The 24,814-nt window shown below is 40.4% G+C and overlaps 1 protein-coding gene across 6 annotated transcripts in view; it reads left to right on the plus strand.

Annotated features, from left to right (window-relative positions):
- The window catches only part of KIAA0319L (KIAA0319 like), a 118,964-nt gene that overhangs the window by 6,241 nt on the left and 87,909 nt on the right, over positions 1-24,814 (plus strand). The window lies entirely within an intron of this gene.

The raw sequence follows: 24,814 nt of genomic DNA on the forward strand, positions 1-24,814 counted from the left end.
ATTGCTTGAACCCAGGGGTTTGAGGCTATCCTGGGTAGCACAGACTATTAAAAAAAAAAAAAGAAGAAATTAGAGTGAATGTATTTAGGTTGTTCATTCTCATTAGTAACCAAAGAACTGCAGATTAAAATAAGAAGCCCTTTTTATTCTGTCATGTTAAAGTAAAAATATATAAGAGGTTGTGGTGAAGCCCAGTGGTATAGACCTTGTCTAACCTGTGCAAGGCCATGGGTTCAATTCCCAGCTCCTCAAAAAACCAAACCAAATCCAAAACAAAAATAAAAACATCTAGTGTTGCTAAAGGATGATGTGGTTTCCCTCATATACTGCTGGAGAATTTTAACAGAGAACTCCTTGGCATAAGTATTCAAGACCTAAAAGGTTTATATCCTTTGACTTAATTCCCCTTTCAAGAATTTATCTCAAGGATATATTCAGGTAGTTTTTCCTGAGAGTATGCATGAACACTTATTTTTTCTATGCTGCGAAACATTGCTGTAACCTGCTCAACATTAGGACAGTGGTGGAATTTTTGCGTATTCACAAATTTGCAGAACATATTTTCTAACCCCTAAATAATTTAGAAGAACAAGAACATGGAGAAATGCTCCTAATGTTAAATGACAAAAGCAAGATATGGAACTGCATTTTTACTGTACTACTAATTATGTGAAAAGAAAAATTATATATGATAGAAAACAGTCTGAAATAAGATATATAACTAAAAGTGTATATTTTTTTGAGTAGTGGAATTATTTTCACTTTATAGTCTATGTTTTTCAGATTTTTTTTTTTTAGAGAGAGAGAGAATTTTTTAATATTTATTTTTTAGTTTTTGGTGGATACAACATCTTTATTTTATTTTTATGTGGTGCTGAGGATTGAACCCAGTGCCTCACGCATGCCAGGCGAGCATGCTACCGCTTGAGCCACATCCCCAGCCCTCAGATTCTTTTTCAGTGTATTTGTATAACCTTTTTTATAAGGGAAAAAAATCTATCTCAAAAAATAGCAGCAAAAAGCAATTGGAGAAGGGTTGGGGATATGGCTCAGTTGGTAGAGTGCTTGCTTCACATGTACAAGGCCCTGGGTTCAATCCCCAGCACCCCCCCCCCCCCAAAAAAAAAAAAAAAAGCAATTGGCAATAACCTGAGTCAGCCTGAGTCAGTGTTTATATACTGTGAATATACTCAGCTTTTACCTGAACTCTTATGTTTTTTCTTGATCAGCTACATTTTTCCCCCTAGTACTTAGGATTGAACCCAGGCCCATCAGCATTTTACCATTGAGCTACATCCCCAGCACATTTAATTTTTTATTTAGAGACAAGGTCTTACTAAGGTGCTGAAGCTGACCTTAAACTTTCCATCCTCCTGCCTCAGCGTTCTGGGACAGGTGTGTACCACTGCATCCAGCATTCAAATATATTCTTAATTGTTTGCTGTTGTTATTAAGCTCATGGATTGTAGGGATTATTCCTGAAAAAAATAACCAAAATAAGGAGCTCTTCAATTATCCCTCATTCCTGTTTACCACTTAATAGTTTACGTCTTCCTTGGTAGAGCCCCGGTACCCACTGACTTATACTTTAAGGGCTTCTTTTTCATTTCTTTTTTTGGGTTCAGTGATGAAGCTCACTGCAAGAAAGAAGTGGTTACAGTTTATTTGATAAAAGAACTCTGTTTTCCTTGTAGGCCTCTGAATTGCTATTTTTTTGTTTAATTTTACTATTAAATGGCTTGAAAATAGCATTTTGGACCTGGTGATTATCATTTGGAAACAAATGTGAGGTGGTCCTAAGAATTTAGGGATTCCTGTAGTAATCTGTCAATTTCTTGAGAACAGGGTTCTTTCCTTTTTTACTTATGCTAGGTATTCCTAGCAATTACAAGTGCTTGGCACACAGTAGATGCATCATAAAGATATTTACTCATTGAATAAATTAATAAATTAGCAATAGGGGAATTCTCCTTTGAGAATTAAACTGCAAGATCAACACTATCAGAGCAGAGGTATACAAAGGCCCTTTAAGGAGACACAATACCTTAGAGTCCAACAAGATTCGACTAAAGCCAGGTGAGGTGGCACACAGCTGTAATTCCAGTGTCTCGGAGACTGAGGCAAGAGGATTATGAGTTCAAACCCAGCCTCAGCAACTTATTAAAGCCCTAAGTTACTCAGGAGACCCTGTCTCTAAATAAAATATAAAAAGGACTGGGGATGTGGCTTAGTAGTTAAGTGCCTCTGGATTCAATCCCCAGTACCAAAAAAAAGGGGGGTGTGTGGAATCTTAACAAATAGATTAACATATGTAAAGAAAGAATATGTATATATGAAAGGTGAAGAGGTATACATGTAGGTTTGTGGGAGATGCTAGGTCATGGAAACCTAAAATAGGGACACTAATGTAGACCTAAAACTAACAAGTGGCTATGAAAACTTTTCCTGACCTGCTTTTGGGAAGGAGATTACACAGTTAGTGTATTTAGGGTACAGAGGGAAAAAAATACTCAATTCAGAAACATTATTTGAGAACTTACTTGAAATCTGGTCCTAGGCTAGTCACTGGGGTGAAAAGATGGAGAGATGCTTTGCAGAGTCCTATTGGAACCAGAGAGAAGGCATTTAGCTTAGAGATGAAGGGAAGATCTGAGGAATCCTTTCTAGAGAGGCCGATGCCTTAGCAGTTTTGAAGGTTTAATTAGAAGAATTCAAGAAATGTTCCCAAGCAATGGGTATGTGAGAACAGAGGCATAAAGTATGGAGCAGCCTGGTATAGAAAAGAACCATGACCAGCTGTTGAGTGATGCTGGAGTATAAGAAGCAAAGCTGCCTGAAAGAAGTAGGTGGTGGTCAGGTCACAAAGGATCTTATTTGCCATGCTAAGAAGCCTCTTTTTTTTTTTTTCTTTTTAGATATACACGACAGTAGAATGTTTTGACATATTTCATATGTATATATATGTGTGTGTGTGTGTGTGTGTGTATATATATATATATGTATAACTTATAACAATTAGTATCTCATTCTTATGGTTATACATGATGTGGAGACTCACTGTTTTGTATTCCTATATGAACATAGGAATGTCATGTCCGATTCATTCTATTATCTTTCCTATTCCTATTCCCCTCCCTTCCCTTCATTCCTTTTTGTCTAATCTGCTGAACTTCTTTTCTTCCCTTCCCTCCTTGTTGTGTTAGCATCTGCATATCAAGGAAGCCTCAGTTTTAATTTTTTATGCAAGTGGTCTTTAAATTATCTTGATTATGTACTATAATTTGTAAAAAATACACTGCAGTATGTTCTTACTTATACATTATATCAAGTAACACAGAACTAATTTTTTTCATGTATTTGCTTATATATATGTATGTGTTTATATATAAATCAAATGCCAAAAACAAAATTTTATTTATACATACATACATACATACTGGGGTTTGAACCCATGGGCATTCTACCATTGGGTTATATCCCCATCCCTTTTCATTTTGAGACAGTGTCTCACGAAATTGCTGCAGCTGGCTTTGAACTTGTCATCCTCTGGCCTCAGCTTATCAATAGCTGGGATTATAGGTATGTGCCACCATGCCCAGCCAAACTAAAAATTTTAAAAGGATCAACTAAAAACAAATATGAAGTTGTATTTTTTTTAAGAGAGAATTTTTTAATATTTATTTTTCAGTTTTCGGTGGACACAACATATTTATTTTTTTTATGTGGTGCTGAGGATCGAACCCAGCACCCTGCGCATGCCCAGCCCTTTCTTTTTATACTCTAGTGATTTGTCTGTTTATTTCTTAGAGGCAAATACTCTACAGTACTTTAATATTGCTATTAACTATATTAATGTGTGTTAATTATACCTGTCAATATTTAGGTCAGTTTTGCTAGTGTATAGGAGAATTATAATGGTGGAGATGGGAGAAAGATGGGAGGTTAGGGCTGGAGATAGAGTATTCATTAGGAAGTTAATGAAATATCCCAGGAGAAAATTGATGAGGTTCTCTGGCTTCAAGGAGTCTCTCACTGAAGAGAATAGTTTTACTCAATACAAACCAGTAAATGTAGTTCTAAATAAATGGGTAGACTTTAGGTGTTTTATAATTAGAGATCAGAGTTATTTATTTATTTTTATGAGATATGCCATTAATTGTAGAACAACATCCTTATTTCCAAAATAAAAACCCTGAACCTATTACCAGTTGCTTCCTATTCCCCCAACTCCAGCTCCTGGAAATTACTGCTTTATAACTGCGGTTTTGCTTGTTGTGGATATTTCATATAAATGAAATCATAACTAACCTTTTGTTTCTGGCTTCTTTTGTTTATGTTTTCAGGGTTCATCTGTGTTATGGAAGGTATCAGTACTTCATTCCTTTAACATCTAATTTATCCTATTGTCTGGATATGCCAAATTTATTTGTTCTTTCACCATTTGGCAGATATTGGGGTATTGCTACTTTTTGGCTATTATGGATAATGGTACTCAGAACATTTTTGTATAAGTTTTTGTGTGAACATGTTTTTCATCGTCCTGAGCATATACCTAGGAGTGGAATTGCTGGATCATGTAGTAACACTTTGTTTAAATTGTTTTCTATGCTCTGTTTTACATTGAGAGTTCCAATTTTCTTTGTATCTTCATCAATACTTATTATTTCTATCATTTTTATTATAGTGGAAAAAGTTAAAAGGTTAGAAAATCAGAGAAAGCTTCATGGAGGAAGCAGAGATTGGCTTGGGACTAATATATATCAGTTTGCTGACATATTAACACAGTGAGATAAGGACTAGGGAACCAACCAGGTAGGTAGAGGTTTCTTAGTTTATTCGTTTGTTCATTTTTTATTACTTGCTCAACAAATATTTTCTGTAGGCACTGTTCTTTGTGAGATCTCTGTCTAATTCTCTGACTTGGTCTTCCTAGTCAATGAAACTTTATGAGAGAGCAGATCATATTTGCTTTCTCTGTTCTCCTGTCTCTTTCCTCTTCTGAGTCCAGTGAGATCTGGCTTCTGCCCAAACCTTGGATTTTGCCAAGGGATCATGACCTTCCTGGTTGGACACTTTCATATTTTACCTTTCCTAACATCTATGCTGCACTGGACACCTTTGCCTATTTTCTTGGGACCCTTTCCTCACTTGCCTTAGATATTCCATGCTTTTGTTTTTTCTCCTTTTAGCTGATGCACTGTCCTTTCTAGTTATTTTTCCTTCCCTCCTTTCTCAGTGTGTCCCATCAGTGTTTCCTTCTTCAGGGTTCTGTTTCAGAACCTGTCTCGACCTGCTCTTTTGTGCTCTCTTTACAGTCTCATTCCTGCTCACTACTCCCGGATCTGCAGCTGCTCCTGAGCACCAAATCACCTAGCCACCTGCATGTGACATATCTCTAACTATATGTCTCACAACTACCCTTGTGTTAGCATATCAAAACTGAACTCTTGAATTTTTGCTCCTTTCTCCTCTATTATTCTCTATAAACATAAAGAAAGATCGTCTCTACTTTATTTTGAGGTAGAAATTCCTGAGCCATTCTTTTTTTTTTCCAGTTGTAGAAGGACACAGTACTTTTATTTTATTTATTTATTTTTATGTGGTTCTGAGGATCCAACCCAGTGCCTCACATGCTAGACAAGCCCTCTACCGCTGAGCTACAGTCAGAGCTTCCTGAGCCATTCTTTATTCCTTTTTTTTCCTTCACATCCAAAAATCACTGTTCATCTTATGTTTCTTGCTCCATTCCACTGCATATGCCATTCCATTCTGCCTGATATTTTCTTTTTCTTTTTTTTTTGGTACTAGTTATTGAACCCAGGGGCACTTAACGACTGAGCCACATCCCCAGCCCTTTTTTTGTATTTTATTTAGAGACAAGGTCTCATTGAGTTACTTAGGGCCTCACTAAGTTACGGAGGCTGGCTTTGAACTCAGGATTCTCCTTCCTTACCCTCCTGAGCCATAGGGATTACAGGCATGCACCACCACACCTGGATTTTGCCTGATATTTTCTTTTCTTTCTTTTTTTTTTATACAATACCTTTATTTTATTTATTTTATGTGGTGCTGAGGATTGAGCCCAGTGCCTTGCATGTGCTAGGTAGGGGAGCACTCTACCGCTGAGCCATAACTCCAACCTGCCTGATATTTTCTGATTCAGGTAAACATAAGCTCCTTTCAGATTGCCCTGAAATCTCTGGCCTGAACCCCTTATTAAGCTCTCACATGTTTATACATTTGTCTATTGTTACACCATATTAAACTGTGTGTGATTTTAGGCTTTATGAGGAGAGGTTCAGAGAGAGCTTGCTCTAGAGTATAGCCTGTATTCATAAGGTGAGTCTTTTCTGGTGTCTCCACTGGTGTGGTGTTCATGTGGTTTCTTCACTCTGGCAGAGTGAGAGTTCTAACATGCTCTTTGTTTTCTATCTCCAGCACTGCTTGTCTTCTAGTGATTCTGTGTCTCTCTCAGCTCTGTAGCATTTGCTATCTAATGAACCTCAAGCAGTCTTGCCCAGTGCCTTTATTTGGTCTCAGACTGGTCGGAGACCTTCCCACTGGATTCTGGGACCCCCTCTTTATAGCTCCTTACTCTCTAGTTTATCAACTCTCAAATTCTAGCCAAACACATATCTCTGCCTCTGAGGCTCAGTGAGATCCTTCTGTTTAGGTTATGGATTACTCTGCTACAGTTGGGAAATTGTTCTTTAATAGACGATTGGGCAGTTGTGAGGTTCACTTCAAGTTTTCCTTTTCTCAAGATTGTAGCCTTGTTGGGCTGGGATTGTGGCTCAGCGGTAGAGCGCTCGCCTAACACCGGCGGGACCTGGGTTTGATTCTCAGCACCACATTAAAAAAATAAAGGCATTGTGTTGTGTCCATCTACAAAAAAGATTCTCTCTCTCTCTCTAAAAAAAAAGATTGTAGCCTTGTAGTCTCTATTTTCTGTTTTCTTCTTCTGACTAAAATCAGTTGTTTTGTGTATTCTATCAAGCTTTGTAGTTGTTTATAGCATGATGGTGAGTGGTGCCAGTTCTTCCATCATGGCTGGGAGCAGAAATCTACTGTGATTACTTGTTTATATGTCTGTCTGCTCCATAAAAAACTGTCTTATTCAGAATTATATCCCTAGTATCTAGCAACCTAGGTTAGGTTTGGAGTAACCTAAAGACAATGCTGGAAAGAGCACTACATTGGAATGTGTGTGTTAGGGAGCATCCTTCTTTCCTCTCTCCTTTTAGTCTCAGCCCATTAAGTAGGTGCTTTCTCTCCAGGAGGGAACAACATTTGGAAGGTACCTTTTTTTTTTTAATATTTTTTTTAGTTGTAGTTGGACACAATACCTTTATTTTATTTATTTATTTTTATGTGGTGCTGAGGATCTAACCCAGTGCCTTGAAAATGCTAGGCGAGCGCTCTACTGCTGAGCCACAACCCCAGCCCTGGAAGTTAACTTTTGCTGTTTTCTTCACCTTTTCTCTGACTCACTCCACAGACAAGCAGAGTGATTTTTTTGGTTGATGAGGTTAGAAAAGAATCCTCTTGTGTGGAGCGAGTGGCCAGTTTTCAGGGTCTGCAATGTTCTCACCCTGTAGTGTGCTACCCTGCCCATGGTAGGACAGCCTACATTTTCCCAACTGAGTAAGTTTAATTCTATATTGGACAGTATTAGCAAAGGCCAAGTGATTACGCATCTCTGCCATGTTCTCCAGTCACCCTATCACTTACTAAAAAAAAAAAAGTTTGGTCTTCATTTTCCCTAACTGCCATGTTTTATATTTTAATTAGTCTCAAACTTTGGGTGGCAAGGATTAATTATCATCCTCAGCCCCCTCCCGGTCACAGACTGAAGATGGGACAAAGATAGTTCCTGGTTAAGCAAGAAATCTTTTCCCTTCTAGTTGCCGTTTTCTTTTGTTTTTATTCCTACTTGTGTCCATGAGCACAGGTAAATGTACCTGGCACCCAGAAGGCACTCATGGGCCCTGACTTCACTTTCCTCCTTTGACTTAGCCTTTGGTAGGACTTCTGAGGGCTGTAGTCTATGTTATAAGCAGTCAGGCCAAGCGGTGTCTTTCCTTTAAGAGAATGATATGTTATGTTTATTTTTTATTTTTAAACTTTTATTAGAGCATTATAGTTATACCTGGTAGTTGGGCTCATCTTGGCAAAATCATGCATGCATAGAATGTGATTTCAATTCCCATTACCCGCTCTGCCTGCTGAGAATGATATATTTTGCGCATGTATTGGTCTTATCTTCAGGGGAAAAGCATTTTGGGAAGAATTTTTAGATGGCGTTATATCCCTGCTCTTCTTGTTTCTGCTGGGCACCTAATTTCAGGTAGATGACTAATGGAATGTATCTTACAGCAATGAGCCTTCAGCAGGAACTTTCCCCTGCCAAACTGTCCTATATTCTTAACTATATTGCAGTACAGGAACATAATAAATTATTAATCCTGATCTGTCTCCTCAGATTGTAGGATAATGACTTGAGTACATGGCAGCTGGGGGAAGGTAGACTTTTCTGGTGGTTAACACAAACCATATAAACTTTTTGATTCTAAAATTTATCTAGCATTGAACAAATCTGTGGGATCTTGTTATATCACAATTTAATTGACATAAGACCAATCAAAATCCCTAGTTAGCCTCTCTCCAATGAAATTAAATCCTTGTATCTTGCTTAGGTATTCTTTGGTAAAAGACAATCAATTGTCTTAAGTCTTTATCTTGGAAAACTATAATTTTGGTGAGTTCTTTTTGTCTTTTAGAAAAAACTATGCAAACATAAATGTGTTTTCTAACTTGTGTAACAAAGAGGGATGAGAAAATGGCATAATTGACAGTAAACCTAACTCAATTTAAAAGCTCTTTTAAATTGACCCTTCTGAGAAATTTCTCAAGGGAGGAAATATGATAGCTGAGTAGTTTATAAAACAAAATAACAATTTCAAGGCCAAAGTATAGTTTTCGTTTATTTTGGAGATTATATAAAAATTTTAGTAATTAGAACAGCTTCTAATCCAAGACATTCTATAGAATTTGTCAGGAACATGGTCAAGAACTTTATGAGGTTAATGTTTAGATATCTATTTTCAAGTGAGCAGTATTGATAAGTTTGAGTCCAAATGGTTAGCTCTTGATTTGAGGGCCTGTTCCTGCCACCCCCCACCACACATTCTTTTCTTTTTTTGCTGTTGTTTTAGTGCTAAGGATTGAACTCAGGCTAGACGGGGTGGCACACACCTGTAATCCCAGTGGCTTGGGAGGCTGAGGCAGGAGGATTGGCGGTTCAAAGCCAGCCTCAGTAATTTAGTGAGGCCCTGAGCAACTCAGCAAGACCCTGTCTCTAAATAAAATATAAAAAAAGGACTGGGGATGTGGCTCAGTGAGTAGTTAAGTGCCCTGGGTTCAATCCCCTGTACTGAAAAATAAAAGTAAAAAAAGATTGAACCAGACCCCTGTGTATGCTAAGCAGAGTTCTACTACTGAGCTATGCTCGTATACCCTAGGGCCTCCCTTTTAAATTTTTTTTCTGGGCTGGGGATATGGCTCAAGTGGTAGCGCGCTCGCCTGGCATGCGTGTGGCCCGGGTTCGATCCTCAGCACCACATACAAACAAAGATGTTGTGTCCGCCGAAACTAAAAAATAAATATTAAAATTCTCTCTCTCTCTCTCAAAAAAAACCCAAAAAAATAAATAAATTTTCTTTCTGATCCTTCATTCAGGAACTTCCTTAACAAAAATCAGCCCATGTGGTTAAAATCTGATATGTACTTTTGAATCTGCACAGAACTGGATAAGTTTCAAAAAGAAATTGTAAGAATTGGTCTTGATTCTGCCTGTTCATCAGCTAATAAGAGATAGACAGTGGCTAAGAGTGGGGTCAATAGTGAAACAAGCAAGAGTCTTGAGTCTTGGTTTTATAGACTGGATGGTGTTGCTGAAACCCACTTTCATCAGTATCTTCATCTATAAAATAGGATTTTTGTGAGGATAAATAAAATACAAAGGGCTTAGCCTGCTCCTAGGTTCATAAATAAAATCCAGCAAATTTTAGCAATAGTTTTTTTAATGTGATGGCATGAAGTCCAAGTTGTTTAAAGTTTTGCCTAAACTCAGGATGATCCAGTGGCCAGTAAGTTTGGGTTCTCTGCTGTTTTGTTTTGTTTTTTTCCTAGTACGAAAAACCCAGGGGCATTTTACCACTGAGCAACTAGAAAAAAAAAATTTTTTTTTGAGACAGGATCTTGCTAAATTGCTGAGGTAGGCCTTGAGCTTGGGATCCTTTTGCCTTAGCCTCCTGAATTGCTGGTATTATAGGTGTGTGCCATCATGCCTGGCTCTAATGGTTTCTTAAGCTTCCGTCCAGTGGAATCTCAGTCCCCACATTATTAAATAAATGTAGGCATCTGGCCTTTCTGCATTGTCAGAAAAAGTTGGCCTCCATTTATTTGGTTTTACAGACTTAGCATTGATTGAAACCCGTTATAGAGTGAACTCTGTTGTCCATTTTCCATGGTGGTAACTTGCCACTAAGGAACATGTCAGGCCACTTGTTTCCTCCTCTAGCTAAGGTAACTTTTCCTCTGGAGGAGGAGGACTCTGTTCTATCATGACACCACCTTGCCCTCTGCCCTGGTTCACTTCCCTCAACACTGATTTTGTGCTTACACTTTGCAAGGCCTTGTTCCAGAACAAGTCAACAGCACTTTTGGATTTTGTGTTAGCAGTAGTTTACAGAGTGAAGTCCCTTCCTTCTAAGCATATTTATTGTGTCCCGTTATTATTATTTTTTAATATCTTCATTATTTATTTATTTATTTTTATGTAGTGCTGAGGATAATTAATACCCAGTACCTCACACATGCTAGGTGAGTGAGCGCTTACCACCGAGCCGCAATCCCAGCCCATGTCCCCATTGTTATAAGCATTAGAAATATAGTGGAGAGCAAGACAGATATGGTCTCTGGCTTCATTGAGCCTGCTGTCTTTTGACACCTTTGCCTTGCTTAGGGACCAGAAATTCTGTTTCGGAGGAATGATGTTGTTAGTATCAAGTTTCCTTCTGAGAAGTCTGAGGCCTCTTAAGGGTTCTAAGGCAATGAAATGACCATAGGGACGTAGTCTTCCTTGCAGAATTCTAGAAATATAGTTGAGGGAATTTGATGTCTCAAGCTAGTCTCAATGAAGTAACCTTCTGGTAAGAGTTAGTAGACTAGAATGAAGTCCCTGTTTCCAGCTTTGCTTTTAGTCTAGCTTACTCTTTCACCTTTAATAATTACTCCATATCCTTGAATGAGAATTGAGGGTAGTTATCTGGAGATAACACTGTAACAACAGCCTTTGCCCCCAATTTGGAAGCGTGTGTTGTAGGGACAAACGAGGGAAGGCACCTAAGATAGCAGGAAACAGTTTTACTTGGCTGCAGCCAGGTTCAGAGGGTACAACTTTTGCTATAATCAATCAATCCCCTGAACCCCGAGTTCAGGTAGTTTTAGAACTTTAAACCCAGCATGTAAGGGGAGGGGCTCAGAAGTTCACAGTCTGCAGAAGTTCACATAAAAGCAGCTTTTTCTTTCACTGGGGCAAGTTATCCCTTCAAGGACAACACCTGAGAAGGGGAGAGCTTCTTCTCCCCTTTCTTTCCTCCTCCTGCCAGCTGTTACCATGGAGCCCATTTGGTGACATCTCTTATCTTAGAAATGTAGATATCTCTGTGAAGCCCAGCTCAAGGCCAGAGACCTTGTTTACACATTTCTACAAACTACTATAATGATACATGTTTATGAAAAACCAGTAAGGGGGGAGCTGGGGATGTGGCTCAAGCGGTAGCGCACTCATCTGGCATGCGTGTGGCCCGGGTTCGATCCTCAGCACCACATACAAACAAAGATGTTGTGTCCGCCGAAAACTAAAAAATAAATATTAAAATTTCTCTCTCTCTCTCTTAAAAAAAAACAAAAAACAAACCAGTAAGGGGGTGTCGAGCGCCTGGAGTGCTGATTTCTTCCTGGCCAGTAGCCAAGTAAAATAGGGCAACACGAAAATAGGATGTTTATCTACATTGAACTCTTTTGTAGAGACTCTTTTGCTGACAGTCCCAAAATCAGCCAGGGTGAAGATTTCTGGAGAAGCCCAGTGAAGACTTTTCTGTGGAGAAAAGGGGTGGGTATTAGATATACCTGCCAGTTAGCACTTGAAGGTCTTTCCTGCATCAGGGTGCCTCTGTCTTTTTTGGCATCAAGTTTGTTCCTCAGGCCCTCAAGTGAACAGTTCCACTGCTTAGCATTAGGCAAGCACCAGATTATATAAGTACTGAATTTCCCTGGTCAATCACAAAGGAAAACTATAAAATACCCTAAGACAAGAAGGAGTTGTGAATGTACCTGGATGGTGAGTTAAACATTACAGACATTATCTAAGGAAAAACAAAAGCAGAGAGGAATGCTGGCCAGGCCTGTCTGAATCTCTACCCACTGAAGACTACCCCTAAAGATGGGACCCCAGAGTATCTCACTCTAATTCTCCTTTTTAAACTCTCCCTGCAGATGATAGGATTTTTAGGAAAGCTCTTTCTTCCAACTGGCTTGACATTATGCTTTGATTCTAATCCAACAGCACATTTGAATTCAAAATAAATGTGTGCTCATGAATTCTCTTTTAGGTAATAAAGGGAATGAGTAGTATTAACAGACCTGGAGAAGGGGTATTTACATTGATTTGGTTTCACTTTGGTAGATTTAATTTCAGACTCAGGTTTACAGTTTTAAGAGAATTGCCATCTTGCCTGTTAAGAGATGGCTCCTTTTTTTTTTTTTTTTTTTTTTAAATATATATAGCTCAGTGTTTATGTCCTTAACCAAGGGCAGCCTGAGTCAGCTGGAGGCTTATGGAAATGAGCCTGCTAGAGTGAATGAGTCTTAATCAGAATAAATGAAGCAACCTTGTAGAGAGGAGCTAAGAGCTACATTCCATTTCAGAAAGTTGAGTAATCTGCATCCTGCTGGGTCAGTCTGGGCATCTGGCCTGAAGCAAAACAGCCCCATGCATGTGCTGAAGCAGCGCCAAGCTTTCCTTCTACCTGTGTGCTCTACTTCATCAGTTATAGCTGCTTGGCTTTCAAAATTGCTCTCAGCATTGCTCCCCAGAGTGCACTTATAAGCTGCACTCTGACATTTCTCACAGTGCACTTTTCAAATAACGGGGTGAATTTTAATGACTCCTTCTTTGAAGGGTTCCAAGGGAGGGCTTGGCCTCTAAGCTCAGGTAAGCAGACCTTAAGAAGGATTATTTGCTGAGTGTGGTCAAGGCAGAAGCAAAAGTTTTCTGACTTGTCCCCAGAGACTTTTTCTCTGACAAGTATACCCTCCTTTTTCCCCCCAAGCTGCTTTGATTGAGCTATTTCGCCTCCACTCTTTCATATTTCATGTGGGGGTTGCTGCCTTGACAGCATAGCTGCCCTGTTAGTGGGAAGGAATGATAAGAGTGAAAGTTTTCTCTATATGATATGTTTTCAGATGTGCCTGTGGAGAATGTATGTGTTTGTGAGAGGCACTGAGACATGTTTGGGTGTTGTTATTACCTCCATCCCTAGAATTAATGTCACTTTTGAATCAGCAGAGAAGTGTTGCCATTTTACAGATGAAGATAAAAGGCCAGTTTCAGTAGTTAAGAGTCTGTACTAAATAATTTGATAGTCAGGAGCTTTGACCAATTCGCCTATTTTTATTTCTGTTAGTAGAATGTGTAAATTACAATCAATTTGAACATGGAGGTATAAGAGAAAGATCTATGTATCCGAATACATGTCATAAAAATGAAGTCTATTGAAAGTAACCTCTGCAGTAAATAAGAATACATGGATGTCAATACCAAATTCTCTGAGTATCAGTGTTACATTAGGGTGATGAATTGGAATATGCTTTTCTAATACTTGTGATTCTTGATTCTTTATAAATGTTGTCTCATATTCAGTGCCTTAAACATGCTATGTGCATTTTAAATATCTTCTCAAGGATACTTAATTCAAATAATAACTAATAAATATCCAGGTGTTTCAGGTTAACAAATACTGTACCAGGTTAAATAAAACCCAGGTCCTACCGTCAGAGAGCTCACGGTATGGAGGTGGAGGTAGATGTAGAACATAAATAAGCACAATAAATTCCAAGATGTGATGGGGCAGCACGACGGGGCAGCAAAGAGTGGAACCCTGTTCTATAGCAGGCTGGAGAGACATGAGATATTCTCATTCCTTTGAACCTTTTTCCAGATTCATCTGAAGTGGTTTTAACCTGCAGAGTTCTTTTTACTTTTTTATCTCAGAGGGAGGGAAGAGAGGATGTACAGCTCTGTAACGTCTAGAGAGTAAGAGCCCTGAGAAATGTATTTCTGTACAGATACAGATTGGCTTTGATTTAATTTAAATAATCTGGCTCTCAAAAATTCTAAGAATACTAACTACTCACACAGTTTTGCTTTCATTTACACACAGATGAGAAAGCAGCTGTAGCTCTGCTTTTTATTTGCTATAAGCAAAAAGTGGTTTGAGATATTTAAGTTTTTGAAGCTCAGTTGTATTGAGTCCTCACATGTCCCAGTTCAGCCCACTGCAGGGTTGTTTTTTTTTTATTATTTAAAATTTTTTTTTATGACACTTACATAATGCTCCAAAAAGGGAGATTTTCAATGGATAAATTGACGTAAATTTTTCTTCTATTGGCCATATCTGCTGAAATAATACTTCATGCCTAGCTATATTCTTTGCTTATTTTTTTAAGCTTACTGCTGTTTTATTTAATTTACATATCTTTGCTGCAACCTTCTAAATGACCTTTTCCTGAGAAATAAGAAAATAAGCCAGGAAAAAAAAAAAAGAGAAAGAGCAGAAAAGAACATCCTCAAAACAAAACAGTTCTCTGATTCAAGGTTCTTTGTGTGGGTTTCAAAAGGAGGTTGGTGTGATTGTGGTGAATGCAAATAATTTATCAGCCCATAATAACTGTAGTCAGAGATGGCAATCAACTGCAGGTTCTTAACAGTAATATCTACAAGTGGGCTATACAGGGAATTGCTAGATTCACGACATCCTATCTAGGTGCTTTTCTTTTTAGAAAAAAAATGTTTTCTTTTTGGAACCACTTTAATACACAGACCAAAGTTTATCTGTTATCATTTGATACCTGTGCTTTTTGAAATACAACAGTGTTATATAGAGAGGTGTGGGCTCCCTTCACGCTGTGGCTTGGAGGCGTGCTCTTCTTGCTGACAGCATTCTCTAGAGTCTTTTAGTCATAATGTGGTGGGAGAAAAAGCAGAGCAGGATTCTGAGTACATCACATGCAGCAGTGTAACCCCCTAGATAGTTTTTTTTTCCTCCAAAAGTACATGTTTTAATCATTTGCCGTCAATCTGCCTTTAAATATTATAAAGCCCATGATGACTGGATAATTTCTGAACAGGTGGCTTTATGGTAGGAGAGCTATTTTCATCTACCCCAGTAATTTGATTGATACTTTTTTCTTTTTTGCAGTGCTAGGGATCAAACCCAGGGCCTTATGCATGCTAGGCAACTGCTTTACCACTCAACCCCTTGATTAATACTTGATTATAAAAAATGGCTTTGGGCTAGACCTTGACAGATGATGGGTTAAGCAACTATCCAATTAGTGCAAATTTTTTATTTATTAATAAGTATCATATAGAAGCTAAATTTATTAGAATTGTGATAGGATGGTTTCTTTTTTCACCCAAGAGAAGGTGAGTATGGATCTAGGTGTTAGTAGTGATGGATGACTATTTGCCTAGATGAACTGGGAGGCTATTCTCCACTGTTGCTTGTTCAAAAATTTTCATGGCGAAAACCTCACTCACCTTTAAGTGATCTGAAATAGATAGCTCAGGGAACTGAAACTTGGTTGGTTCTTTCATGAGGAAAGATTAATTTGAAAGGATTTTCTAGTTTAGGATGTAGGCAGGAAAGGCTCTTTCTGAGCTCCTTATGTTACTCAGTTATCTCTTCATCCACTCGGTTTTTCTTGTTACTTAACATCTCTTACCATACTGCTTGTTCAGTGCTCTCCCAATTTAATTTCAGAACTCTAATTTATCAGTGAATTGAGAACTTTGCTTTCCTCTTCTGCCTCGTCTTTCAACTAAGGAATTTAATTAACATTAAGGATCTGACTCAAATGACTAAAACTCGAGTTATTGAATTCTGGAGCTGACATCTTTTGCCAATTTTGTTAGATTTAAAAATTATTTAGGGCTGGGGTTGTGGCTCAGTGGTAGAGCCCTTGCCTACCACGTGTGAGACACTGGGTTCGATTCTTTTTTTTTTTTTAATTATTGGTTGTTCAAAACATTACAAAGCTCTTAACATATCATATTTCATACATTTGATTCAAGTGGATTATGAACTCCCATTTTTACCCCAAATACAGATTGCAGAATCACATCGGTTACACATCCACTTTTTCTTAGCACTGCATAAAAATAATAAATAAAATCAGGTATTGTGTCAATCTACAACTAAAAAAATTTTTTTTAATTATTTAAATTTTTTTTTTTTTTTTTTTTTGTAGTGCTGGGGATTGAACCCAGGGCCTTGTGCATTCGTGGCAAGCGCTTTACCAACTGAGCTATATCTCCAGCCCTACAGGGTGAATTTTTAAGATTAACAAAAACTTTTTACCTACTATGTTCCAGGCATATATGAAGATAAGATACAACCTTAGCTCTTTTTTTTTTTTAATTTTTTAGTTTTTTAGTTTTCGGTGGACACAACATCTCTGTTTGTATATGGTGCTGAGGATCGAACCCAGGCGAGCAGCATCCCAGCCCCAACCTCAGCTCTTAAAGAGGGCAAAGTTTGGGCTGGGGATGTGGTCAAGCGGTAGCGTGCTTGCCTGGCATGCGTGCCGCTCGGGTTCGATCCTCAGCACCACATACAAAGATGTTGTGTCCACCAAAAACTAAAAAATAAATATTAAAATTCTCCCTTTCTCTCTCTTTAAAAAAAAAAAAAAGAGGGCAAAGTTTATGAGGCAGACAGACAAATATTATCAGGGAGAAAAATGCTATGATAGATCGAGGCGCAGTGGCACATGCTTGCGATCCCAGCTAATCAGGAGAATCACAAATTGAGGAGGATCACACATTCGAAGCTCACTGGACAACCTTGTCCCAAAATCAAAAATAAAAAGGGCTGGGGATAAAGCTTGAAGTAGAGTGTTTGCATAGCATGCTTGAAGCCCAGCATTCAATCCCCAGTTCCAAAAAACAAACAACAACAACGACAAAACACACACACACACACACACACACACACACACACATACAGTCATGTAGATATATGCAGGGTGCACAGAAGACAGCTTGGGGTGAAGATTGCATCAGGAATGTTTTCCTGGAAAAAGTGGTGGCTGAGCTGAAAGAAGTATAGCAACAGCAAAAACAATGGTAGCTAGTATTTACTTAGTGTTTACTATATTCCAGGCATGTGTTAAGTACTTTGCATAGATTATTTCCTTTAATATCTTTAATGACATGGTGAGTTAGGAACTATTATTATTATTTGTGTTTTATACATGAGGAAACTAAGAAATTTGATTCCAGATGACCCAGTTAGGAAGTGACTAGACTGAGATTCAAATGCAGGTAGTCTTATTTTAGCAGCCAAAGCCTCAACTGCAGATTTTTGGGATGGCTGAGAAAAGTTATGGGACCAGGGATATTGATCTCGATATGGGATTTTCTTCCTTCCTTCCTTCCTTTCTTTTTAAAGATATTTTTAGTGTAGATTGACACAATATCCTTATTTTATTTATTTTTTTTATGTAGTGCTGAGACTTGAACCCAGTACTTTGCACATGCTAGGCAAGCACTCTACCACTGAGCCGGAACTCTAGCCCCTGGGATTTTCTTTGAAACAAATTTCAACTCAATTTTCTAAGAGTTCAGATGAACATCCCTTGGGGACAGAACATATTTTCTTATTAAACCTAAATTAAATGAGAACATTTTGATATTTCATTTAACCTGTGAAACATAGTTATTCTGCTTTAAGTAGATAAATTAAAAGGACCCTCTCCACATTGTCTATAAATATCACTCTCTGTTAGACACATGTTATGATACTGTTTTTTTTTTTTTTCTCTTGGGCAATTTACCACAAAGCCAGTACTTTAGAGGCTTCTTTAGTGACAGTTTTAGAGGAGTGGATTTGCTCTTCTGAACATTATTGACTAGCTAAGTACTACAAGGCCCAGCTTTTCTGATTGAGCCCTTGAAAACTTGTTTTTCATCTGGCAGATCATCTAGAGTTAATGTGAATAATAGCTTGAGATGTATGTTGGGTAACTAGTTCCTGAGGAGTTTTATCTTTGATCAGAATGGTCTTGGGGAAAATAGAAACACTAAAAGAGTCAGAATGTGGGCTGGGGATGTGGCTCAAGAGGTAGCGCGCTCGCCTGGCGTGCGTGCGGCCCGGGTTCGATCCTCAGCACCACATACAAACAAAGATGTTGTGTCCGCAGAGAACTAAGAAATAAATATTAAAAATTCTCTCTCTCTCTCCCCCTCTCTCACTCTCTCTTTAAAAAAAAAAAAAAAAAAAAGAGAATGTGGATACAAAGCCTAATAATACTTGTATAGCAGTCAGTTCAATTTCAGCAAATCACCTACACTATAACATTTAACAAACTGTGCTCTTAACAAAGCTAGGCACACAGCAAAAGCGGTGAATGGTAATTATTTTCTTTTAAAAGGACTGCTTTGTGAGGCAGCTGCCACCTTTCAGTATAACCTATATGCAGTTGAGGAAAAAACTCTCCTCTTTTGAAAAAGGAGAGAGGGCAGCGGTTATTACCCCAGCCTTTTCTGAACTTCATAATACTCGATTGTGCTTGTCAAAGGTTTTAGGTACTTCCTCTGCCTTGCTTTCTGAGAATGCTAACCCCTGCAGGAGAGAACTGGTGGGGAGAATAACATGGAGCCATGTTGGGGATTTGCATCCCCAACAGAGCCATTTTTGTTTATCAGTAGGTATACAGGTGACAGACATGGTAACAGTTAAAAAGAAGGTAGAGATGCCCCCTGAAGAGGTTTGATTTTGAACGATTACTCTTGAGTTTTTTTGGAGATTGATAGGGTGCTTGTTGATCCCGTTTTTTTTTTTTTTTTTGAGAGGTATCCATTTTGTTACTACAGCCATCTTGGCTAAGACTCACTGCTTCTGAGAGGATACATACTTTTGATGATAGCTACTGGAATACAGGTATAGAGCCATAGTTCACTGGTTACAGCACCAAATTTAAGGCTTCTGCCTTACTACTTGACAGTAGTTCATATTGATCAAAGGAAATCTTTAAACAAATTCTTGTTCATTTTATAAAATTGTGAGTTTTTTTTTCTTTGTATTGGGTTCACCCAGGGGTGCTTTACCACTGAGCCACATCCCCAGCATTTTTTGGTTTTTATTTTTTATTTTGACACAGTGTTTTGCTAAGTTGCTGAGGGCCTTGCAAAGTTGCTGGGGCTGGCCTGAATTTACGATCCTCCTGCCTCAGCCACATAATTCACCAGGATTACAGGCATGTGCCACCACATGCAGCAAATTGTGAGATTTTTGAGAAAAGAATTTTAGCTTCATTCAGGCATGGTGGCACATGCTTGTCATCTCAGCTACTCGGGGTCTCAGGCCAGAATACTCAAGTTTGAGGCAAGTCTAAGCAACTAAGTGAGATTCCATCTCAAAATTAAAAAAATGAAAAGAGTCTGGGGAGGTAGCTCATTGGTAGAGCATCCAGGGTTCAATCTTCAATCCCCAGTAACCACCCGCCCCCCAAGGTAGCTTCTATGAATGTTACAGTTAAGTTTAAATTTTGCCTATAAAATATCCCATGTGTTGTTTTTTGCAGAGAAACTCTTAACCAAGAGAATTTATCGGGGCTGGGGATGTGGCTCAAGCGGTAGCGTGCTCACCTGGCATGCGTGCGGCCCGGGTTCAATTCTCAGCACCACATACAAACATGTTGTCTCTGCCAATAACTAAAAAATAAATATTAAAATTCTCTCTTTCTCTCTCTCCCTCTCTCACTCTCTCTCTAAAAAAAAAAGAGAAGAATTTATCAATTGCTGTTTAATTAATTAATTAAAAAAATTTATTAGTTGTGAATGGACACAACACCTTTATTTATTTTTATGTGATGCTGAGGACCGAACTCAGTGTCTTACACGTGCCAGGCAAGCACTCTGTCACTGAGCCACATCCTCAGCCCTATTTTGTATTTTATTTAGAGACAGGGTCTTACTGAGATTCTTGGTGCCTCACCATTGCTGAGGCTGACTTTGAACTCGGTTATCCTCCTGCCTCAGCCTCTGGATTTCCTGGGATTTCAGGCATGCGCCACCAAACCTGATCAATTGCTGTTTATTATTTCTTTTCTGAAATAATTTTGGTGGTTCATTCTTTCTATTCCCATTTCCACCATCTTGCCCTTCCATTGGGATACAGTATAATGAATTTGGTTAAATTCCTGGCAACTTGAACAGTATGGCTTCTAAGATAGTGGGTGTTCTTTCTCGGCTCCCATGTGGCTGGCAGCCATTGCAGTTTCCAAGTGTTATCATGAAGTCAAGCTTGTTACCTGAGATTTGAGAATGCCAGAGGCAACAGCACTATCTCTAAATATTTCCAGAGTTGTTCACAGTTTTTTAAAAGATTTTAATGAATTTCCTCTGGCAATAATTCATATATTCTGCAAACTTTCCCATTCTGCTGCTTGGAATTATGAAACCTGGTCTAGATTTTGTGCCAGATTGATTCGAATTCTGTCTTTTGAGGGTAGTGATGTAAGTCAGTACTGCTAGTTCCAGAACTTGTTTTGGGGATGCTCCAGGTGTTACATACAGGATTCCTGGTTTTAGAAAAAAAAGGGATTGGCTTTGCCCCATTGTTCTCATCCAGATAAGCTTTCTGCATGCTCCTGTCAACTGTGAGTTCCAGACGTCCCCAAAGAGTTTTCAGTCTAAGGTTAGGTTCTACCAATTGTAAGCCCTTTTTTGTAAGGATTTAATGTTGCTTTTTCCTGGGCCCTGGGAGCAGAGCCAGGCTATGGCGACGTGGGCAGGGAGAGGAACTGATCTAAAATTGGAATTTATTTTCATCTTACCTTTTATCCAAGTTACTTCTAGAATCCAATATTGACTCTACCAGTGCTCTCCCACTTCCTCCTCTCATGAACTCTGTTTTCCAAGAGTAGCAACAATGAAAATTGAATCTTTGAGAGGCTAAATTATTCTTCAGAGGTTAAATTTCTAGAAAATTTTGGTCCTACAGCTGAAACTAGAACCAGTGTCTTTTAACTATCTAAGATAGTTACTTATCTTTTAATCACCTTAAAGAACTATAATCCAGTGAAAGAATAAAGAACTATTTTTCTTTCCATATTTTATTATTGAACACCTAATGGAGCAACATTAAATAGCATTAAAAACAAACAAACAAACAACTCAGTCAAAATCCCACTGAGCCAGGTGTAGTGGTGCATACCTATAATCCAGATTACTCAGAGGGCTGAGGCAGGAGGATCAGAAGTTTGAGGCCAGCCTGGGCAACTTAGCAAGACCTTGTTTCAAAATAAAAAATAAAAAGAACTGGGCATGTAACTCAGTGGTAGAATGATCCTGGGTTCAATTCTTAATACCATAAAATAAAATAAAACGAAGTTAGATGTGGTGGCATATGTCTGTAAACCTAGCAACTCAGGAGGCTGAGGCAAGGGGATCACAAGTTAAGAGGCTAGACTCAGAAACTTAGTGGGATCCCTCTCTCAAAATAAAAAATAAAAAGGGCTACCCCTCAGTGGTAAAGGACTCCTGTGTTCAGTCAGTAGTATTTCAAAAACAAACAGAAACAACATGTGAATTGGAAAATCAGAGTATTTCTTCTCTTTATTGGGAATCATTGGGATTAATTTTTGTGGCAATGTTATAGGCCTGCTAACCTCCCTCACATTTTTTTGTACTTCTAGTCACTGTCAGAGATATAAATGCTTCTGATCTTCAGCCTTCTCCCAGGTTTTATTCCTTTGAGATAAGACAAAGGATCCAATTGTCAAATAAGATTTACGTGAATCAGAGATCTTACTCATTACTAAGGATTAGTAATAAATTTAAGAATAAAGCAATCAAGAGGTACAGTGAAATATGGAGAGTCTGGGACATTTTGTATGATTCTCCAGATTCTTCCTTTTCCCATTGGACACGTTCACTGTGGGCCAGGGTAATGGGTGAGGTCTCCAACAAAAGCTTTCAGGACACCTCAAAAGCATGGACAGTGTTTGGATTTTGACATGTTTCCCTTTAATACTCAGATTACGAGATGGCGGCGAAGGGAGTGCATCACCCCCGTGTGCCGCGTCACTGTGCGGGAGAATGACGAGTTAAAACAGCTGAAGGCTGTCTTGTTGGGAATTTCCAGCGAAATTGAGGTGCTCCAGAATCTAGTGGAGGGATTTTCATCATGTGAGGATCGGCTGCGGGGGCTTGGTCGCGGGCGATTTCTCCGCATGGAGGGTCGCACGGCTTGTTCGGCGGATTGCCCCGCGGCCGGAGTCTGCGGAGCGCGCTGGGAAGTGGCGAGGTGGCGGCGAGGAGGTGCAGTGCTGCGGATTCTGTGGGCTCCTGCCAGCGGTGCAATGGCTGCGCTCAGTGCTTAGTTCTGGGAGGAGGAGGAGGGAAGTGGTCCAGTTCGGTTCTCCACACGGGTCGGTCCACGGAGGAGGCCAGCGGCCGCCATCTTGGAGAGCTGACGTAATCATCCCTGTTTTCTACTGATCTCAGCTCATTCAGCTATGGAACAGGTGATTTCAGGCTGTTATTTGCCTGCGTCTTGCAGACAGATAGCTCAGGCTCAGGGCTAGAGAACCCGCGGAGACGGCTTCTTGGAGCTCACCCCTAGAAGAGTGTGCACCGAGCTCTGAGCAGTCGGGTTCTGGCTCCCGGAGCTGCTTTGGCCTAGGGCTGGGGATCCCGCGGAGACTGCTTCTTGGAGCCTGCTCCTTGGAGCCTGCTCCTAGCGGACCGTGCACCGAGCTCTGAGCAGCCGGGTTCTGGCTCCCGGAACTGTTTTGGCCCAGGGCTGGGGGAACCCGCGGAGTCTGCTTCTTGGAGCCCGCTCCCAGCAGAGCGTGCACCGAGCTCGGGGCGGCCGGGTTCTGGCTCCCGGAGCTGCTTTGGCCCAGGGCTGGGGAACCCGTGGAGACTGCTTCTCTGTCCGGGTCCTGCTGGGTGCTGTGGGGGCCAGAGGGGCAGAGTGGAGCTGCCGCCTGCGCCCAGAACAGGCCAAGCGACCCGCCGGCATGGTATCACGTCACCCCAACTGCAGCTGGGGCCGAAGAGAGCAGCTGCCCACGCCTGGATCAGGTCCAGCGACCCGATGGCGTGGTAGTCAAGTCACCCCATTTGGAGTAGGGGCCGAGCAGAGCTGCTGCCTGAGCCTGCACGGTAGGCAGACCTGTGACCCACCGGCGGGACAGGCCCGGTGGCCTGCCAGTGTGGTGGACACGTTGCACCGATTGGAGTGGGGGCTGAGCGGGGCCACTGCCTGTGCCCGGAAAAGGCCCAGCGACCCACCGGCGTGGCAGTCAAGTCACCCCATTTGGAGTGGGGGCCGAGCAGAGCCGCCGCCCGAGCTCGCAAGGTAGGCAGACCGGCAGCCCACAGGCGGAACGGGCCCAGCGGCCGGCTGGCGAGGCAGACACGTCACACTGGTTGGAGTGGGGGCGGAGCAGAGCCGCCGCCCGTGTCCGGAAAAGGCCCAGTGACCCGCCGGAGTGGCAGTCAGGTAGCCCCATTTGGAGTGGGGGCCGAGCAGGGCTGCCACCCGAGCCCGCAAGGTAGGCAGACCTGCGACCCACCGGCGGAACAGGCCCAGAGGCCTGCCAGTGTGGTAGACACGTCACACCAATTGGAGTAGGGGCCGAGCAGCGCCGCCGCCCGCATCCGGATCAGGCCCAACGACCCGTGGGCGTGGTAGTCACGTCACCACAATTGGTGTGGGGCCAGAGCAGAGCTGCCACCCGCGCCCGCAGGGTGGGCAGACCTGCGACCGACCGGCAGAGCAGGCCTAGCAGCCCGCCAGCGTGGTAGACAGAACACCCCAATTGGAGGAGGAGCACAGCCACTACCTGCCCTGCAAGGGAGATTTTTCAACTATAGAAGAGCAATATAAATAAATAGGGGGAAAATTTCAACAGTTTTACCAAGCAGAAAGAAACTCGAGCAGTATGAAAAGACAAGGCAAGAAAGGACCACAAGCAATGCAGGTCAACTCAACTCTAGAAGAGGTAATAGCTACAACAGATGGAATGTCAGATAAAGAATTCAGGATATACATGCTTCAGATGATCTGGAGTCTCAAGGAAGACATGAGACAGCAAAATCAGACAATGAAAGATCACTTTGACAAGGAATTACATAAACAAATCCAAGAAGCAAAGGATCAATTATACAGGGAGATAGAGGTAATAAAAAACAAACAAATAGAAATCCTAGAAATGCAGGAAGCAATAAACCAACTTAAAAATGCAATTGAGAATACTACCAGCAGAGTAGAACACTTAGAAGATAGAACATCAGACAATGAAGACAAAGTATTTCAACTTGAAAAGAACATAGACAGCTCAGCAAGACAGTTAAGAAACCATGAGCAGAACATCCAAGAGATATGGGATAACATAAAGAGACCAAACTTAAGAGTCATTGGGATACAGGAAGGCATGGAGGTCCAAACCAAAG

The sequence above is a fragment of the Spermophilus citellus genome, assembly GCF_964194105.1.
Source record: "Spermophilus citellus genome assembly, chromosome: 9".
Taxonomy (NCBI): domain Eukaryota; kingdom Metazoa; phylum Chordata; class Mammalia; order Rodentia; family Sciuridae; genus Spermophilus; species Spermophilus citellus.